The following is a 6,000-nucleotide window of genomic DNA, read 5'->3' as shown; positions in this document are numbered from 1 at the left end:
TTGCATTGGGTTAGAACGTGCTCCTTCAGCTCAGAGGAGTTTGTTATTATCCACCTTCTGAAGCCTACTTCTGTCAATTTGTCAAACTCATTCTCCATCCAGTTTTGTTCCCTTGCTGGTGAGGAGTTGTGATCCTTTGGAGGAGAAGATGCATTCTCATTTTTGCAATTTTCAGCCCTTTTGCACTGGTTTCTCCCCATCTTTGTGGATTTATCTACCTTTGGTGTTTGATGTTGGTGACCTTCAAATGGGGTTTTGGTGTGGACGTCCTTTTTGTTGATGTTGAATCTATTCCTTTCTGTTTGTTAGTTTTCCTTCTAACAGTCAGGGCCCTCTACTGCAGGTCTGCTGGAGTTTGCTGGAGGTCCACTCCAGGCCCTGTTTACCTGGGTATCACCAGCGGAGGCTGCAGAACAGCAAAGATTGCTGCCTGTTCTTTCCTCTAGAAGCTTCGTCCCAGAGGAGCACCCGCCAGATGCCAACTGGAGCTGTCCTGTATGACGTGTCTGTCGGCCCCTGCTGGGAGGTGTCTCCCAGTCAGAAGGCATGGGGGTCAGGGACCCACTTGAGGCGGCAGTCTGTCCCTTAGCAGAGCTTGAGCGCTGTGCTGCAAGATCTGCTGCTTTCTTCAAAACTGGCAGGCAGGAACGTTTAAGTCTGCTGAAGCTGCGCCCACCACCACCCCTTCCCCCAGGTGCTGTGTCTCAGGGAGATGGGAGTTTTATCTGTAAGCCCCTGACTAGGACTGCTGCCTTTCTTTCAGAGATTCCCTGCCCAGAGAGGAGGAATCTAGAGAGGCAGTCTGGCTACAGTGGCTTTGCCAAGCTGTGGTGGGCTCTGCCCATTTCAAATTTCCTGGCGGCTTTTTTTATACTGTGAGGGGATAACTGCCTACTCAAGCCTCAGTAATGGCAGACACCCCTCACTCACCAAGCTGGGGTGTCCCAGGTCGACTTCAGAATGCTGTGGTGGCAGGGAGAATTTCAAGCCAGTGGATCTTAGCTTGCTGGGCTCCGTAGGGGTCAGATCCACTGAGCTAGACCACTTGGCTCCTTAGCTTCAGCCCCCTTTCCAGGGAGTGAATGGTTCTGTCTCGCTGGTGTTCCAGGAGCCACTGGGGTATTAAAAGAAACTGCTGCAGCTAGCTCAGTGTCTGGCCAAACGGCTGCCCAGTTTTGTGCTTGAAACCCAGGGCCTTGGTGGCAAAGGCACCTGGTCTATGGTTGTGAAAACCATGGGAAAAGCGTAGTATCTGTGCTGGAATGCACCGTCCCTCATGGCACAGTCCCTCACGGCTTCCCTTGGCTAGGGGAGGGAGTTCCTCCACCCCTTGCACTTCCCAGGTGAGGTGACACCCCACCCTGCTTCTGCTCGCCCTCCATCGGCTGCACCCACTATCTAACCAGTCCCAATGAGATGAGCTGGGTACCTCAGTTGGAAATGCAGAAATCACCTGCCTTCTGCATTGATCTTGCTGGGGGTTGCAGACCGGAGCTGTTCCTATTTGGCCATCTTCGGTGTATGATCTTTCTGATGTGATGTTAGATTGAATTTACTAATATTATATTGAGGATTTTTGCATGTATGTTCATTAGGGATATTGGTCTGTAGTTTTGTTTTTTTGTTATGTCCTTATCTGGTTTTGGTGTCAAAATTATGCCGGCTCTGTAAAATAAGTTTGGAAGAATTCTCTTCTCTTCAATTTTTTGGAATAGTTTGAGAAGAATTGGTAGTTTTTCTTTTTTCTTTTTTAATGTTTGGTAGAATTTAGCTGAGAAGCCATCCAGTCCTGGTTTTTTCCTTGTTGGGAGGCTTTTTATTACTGATTTGTTATCATTACTTTTTATTGATCTGTTCAGTCTGTTTCTTTTTGGTTCAGTCTTGATAGCTTGTGTGTCCAGGAATTTATCCATTTCCTCTAGGTTTTTAAATTTATTGGCATATGGTTGCTCATGATAGATCCTAATGATCCTGTGTGTTTCTGTAATATCAGTTGTGACAGCTCCTTTTTTGTTTTTGATTTTGTTTATTTGGGTCTTCTCTCTATATTCTTAGTCTAGTGGCTAGTTGATTTGGTTTCTTTTCAAAAAACCAACTTTTTGTTGATCTTTTGTATTTTTTAAATCTCAATTTTGTTTAATTCTACTCTAATCTTTATTATTTCTTTCCTTCTGCTAATTTTGGGTTTGGCTTGCTTTTTTTTTTTTTTTTTTTCTCTTCTAGTTTCTTTTAAAATTTGTTTTAGAGACTGGGTCTTGCCAGTGGCTTTTCACAGGCCAAATCGGAGTGTGCTGTAGTCTCAAATTCCTGGCCTCAAAGCAACCTGGCCCGAGCCTTCGGAGTGGCTGGGGCTATAAGTGTGTATATATATATATATATATATATATATATATATATATATATATATATAAAGTGGGGCTAAACTATGCCCAGTTTTTTCCTAGATTCTTAAGATGAATCATTCAGTTATTAGAAATCTTTTTACTTTTTCGATATAGACGTTTATTGCTGTAAACGTCTCTTAATCATGCTTTTGCTGTATCACATAGGGTTTGGTATGTTGTGTTTCTGTTTTCATTTGTTTCAAGGAATTTTAAAATTTACTTCTTAATTTCTTCCTTCATCCATTGGTCAGTCAGGAGCATGTTTTTTAATTTCCATGTATTTGTACAGTTTTGAATATTCTTCTTGTTATTGATTTCCAGTTTTATTCCATTGTGGTCAGATAACACACTTGATATGATTTCAGTGTTTAAAAATTTTTTGAGCTTGTTTTGTGTCCTAATATATGGTCAATCCTGTAGAATGTTCCATGTGCTGATAAAAAGAATGTGTATTCTATTGCTGTTGGGTGAAATGTTCTGTAGGTGTCTGTTAGGTCCATTTAGTCTGTAGTACAGTTTAAATCCAATGTTTCTTTGTTGATTTTCTGTCTAGATGATCTGTCCAGTGCTGAAAGTGGGGCATTAAAGTTCCCAACTGTTATTTTATTGAGGTCTATCTCTCCTTTTAGATCTAATAATATTTGCTTTATATATTTGGGTGCTTCAGTGTTGGGTGCATATATATTTACCATTGTTATGTCTTCTTGCTGAATTGATACCTTTATTATTATATAATGTCCTTCTTTGTCTCTATCATTTTTTAAATAGCCTGCATTATCTGATATAAGAATAGTTACTCCTGCTCACTTTTTGTTTCTGTTTGCATTGATTATTTTTTTCCATCCCTTCACTTTCAGTCTTTGTGTGTCTTTTACAGGTGAGGTGAGTTTTTATTTGGCAGCATATAGTTGCATGGTTTTTTTATTCATTCATTCATTCGTTCATTCATTCATTCAATGTCTTTTAATTGGGGAATTTAATTTGTTTACATTCAAGGTTCTTTATTGGTCGGTGAGGACTTACTCCTGTCGTTTTATTGATGGTTTTCCAGTTGTATTTCCTTTCTCTTTAATCCTCCTTATTGTTTATTTTTGTGGCTTAGTGGTTTTCTGTAGTGATAAAGTTTGATTCCTTTCTCTTTCTCTTTTGTGTATCAGCTCTACAAGTGAATTTTATAATTTCATTTGTTTTCATCATGGTGGTGGTTATTGTCTTTTCACTTCCAGATCTAAAACTCTTGAGTGTTTCTTGTAAGGCTAGTCTTCCCTTAGTTTTTGCATATCTGAAAAAGACTTTATTTTCTTTCATTTCTGAGGAATAGCTTTGCTTATATTTAATAAAGAATATTAAAGCAATATTCTTCACTGGCAATATTTTTCTTTTAGTACATTGAATTTATTATTTCTTTTTTCCCGGCCTGTAAGGTTTCTGCTATCTGCTGTTGGCCTAATGGGTATTCCCTTATATGTGACTTAACATTTTTCTCTTGCTGTTGTTAGAATTCTTTCTTTGTATTTGACTTTTGACAATTAGACTATAATATGCCTCAGAGAGGACCTGTTTGGGTTGAATCTCTTTAGGGACTTTAAGCTTCTTAGAGTTAGATGGTCATCTCTTTCCCAAAACTTGGGAAGTTTTTTGCTATGATATCATTAAATCTGTTTTCTATACCTTTTTCCTTCTCTTCTCCATCTGGAGTTCCAAAATGCAAATATTTGTTCACTTAACAGTGTCCCATACATTCTGTAGGCTTTCCTTATCCTTTTTTTTTTTTTTGTCTGCATGAGTTATTTCAAAAGGCCTACGTCCAACTTCAGAAATTCTTTCCCCTGCTTTGTCTAATCTGTTGTTGAAGCTCTTGATTGCATTTTTTATTTTATTCATTGAATTCTTCAACTCTAAGATTTCTATTGGGTTCTTTTTTTATGTTCTTTGTTGAATTTCTCATTCAAATCATGAATTATTTTCCTGACTTCATTGAACTGTTTAGCTATATTCTCTTTATCTCACTGAGCTTCCTTAAGATTATTATTTTCAGTTCTTTCTATGGCATTTCACATATTTCCTTATGATTAGGGTGTGTTACTGGAGCTTTCTTGTGTTCTTTTGGAGGTATCATGGTTTCTTTTTTCATGTTTGATATATTCCTTGATGTTGATTTCTAGTCACCTCTTCCAATTTGATGAAAGGTTTTGTAGGGAAAGACTTATTTGTATTAGGGGATCTTAGAGTGTCAGGTGGGGTGTGTTGGCTTTGGTTCTAGGTGGATGCACTACTGTAGTGTCTGTGCAGATTCTTCAGCTGTAGTCCACTCTGCTGATGTTTGTAAGTGCCCAGTGGCCTAGGCTGTGAGGATTTGTAGCAGTGGTGGTGCAGCTTTGCTGGGGTGGGCTTACTGGATTGTTTCTCACATTGGGGGCATGTGTGTGAATGGTGTCAACCAACTTGGGGTCTTGCTTGCTGGGATTGGGGCCACAGGGATGTTTATCAGGCCCTGGGTACAGGCATGCCCATTTGGCCTGGGGGTGTGTCTGCCAGAAGTGGGCCAAGTGGGCTCTTTCTTGGGCTTGGGACAGTGGTGTGCCTCTCAGCCAGCCAGGGGATGTGTCCATGGGGGTTGAGCCCATGGGGCTCTTTCTTAGGCCCTGGGCATGGTCATGTGACAGCTCACCTGGCCCAGGGGTGTGTCTACTGGAAGTTAATCTCCCAAGCTGTTTCTCAGGCCCTGGGCATGGGCATAGGGCTGCTGGGAAGGTCTAGGGACATGTATGCTGGGATTGGGCCCACTGGACTGTTTCTTATACCCTAGCCTGGGCACAGGTCCACTGGGTAGGCCTGGGGGCATGTCCATGGAGGTAGGGGGCATTGGGCTGTTTCTCAGGCTTAGGAGATAGGCTGGTACTGGTTCTGGCCTGAGGGCATGTCAGGTGTTTAGCAGCTCAGGGGCCCAGTTTGGCCAGCTCAAGGGTAGGTATGTATGCTTTCGGAGAATTTGCCAGACTGTTTCTCTGTCTAGAAGTTCAGGCAATGATGGTTGGTTTTCCTGCTGTGCAGGACCAGAGTCACAGCCAATCCTGGGCCCAGGTTCTGGGCCTCCAGGGTTGTGGCATTGCAGCCACCCATGTGGGCTTGGTGGAATGACAGAGCCACTGGGCTGGAGAGGTGCATTTGCTACTGGGCCCCACAGCAGGCACCTGAGGGGTGGAGAGTACATATCTCATGTTCCTAATTCAGAGGAATGCAGCTGTGCAAATCCACAGTGGCTCTCTAAAGTCGGTTCAGGGTTTGTGAGGACTGTGGAATTCTCCTGTAGTAAGGATTGTAGGTGTTTGCAGTGGTAATGGGGGCTGATGGGGCTTTGCTTATGTTTTCCCAGCAAAGGAAAGCTTCTCCTCTTGACTCCAGGCCAGTCAGGGTTGGGGGGTGCAGGGGCATGGGGCAGCAGAGACAAGGTGTCTCCATGCTGCCTTCTGGACTTTCAGTGACTGCAGGTACTCCCACTGCACTCCAGTGCTCTTCCTTTGACACTTCAGTTGAATGTTAACTGTTTGTTCATTTGTTGATCCTTTCTTGGGGGAATGAATGCCAGGAACCTCTAGTCAGCCATCTTGCTGAC

This window comes from Symphalangus syndactylus, chromosome 4 (assembly GCF_028878055.3).
Source record: "Symphalangus syndactylus isolate Jambi chromosome 4, NHGRI_mSymSyn1-v2.1_pri, whole genome shotgun sequence".
Taxonomy (NCBI): Eukaryota; Metazoa; Chordata; class Mammalia; order Primates; family Hylobatidae; genus Symphalangus; species Symphalangus syndactylus.
This window is presented reverse-complemented; position numbering follows the sequence as displayed.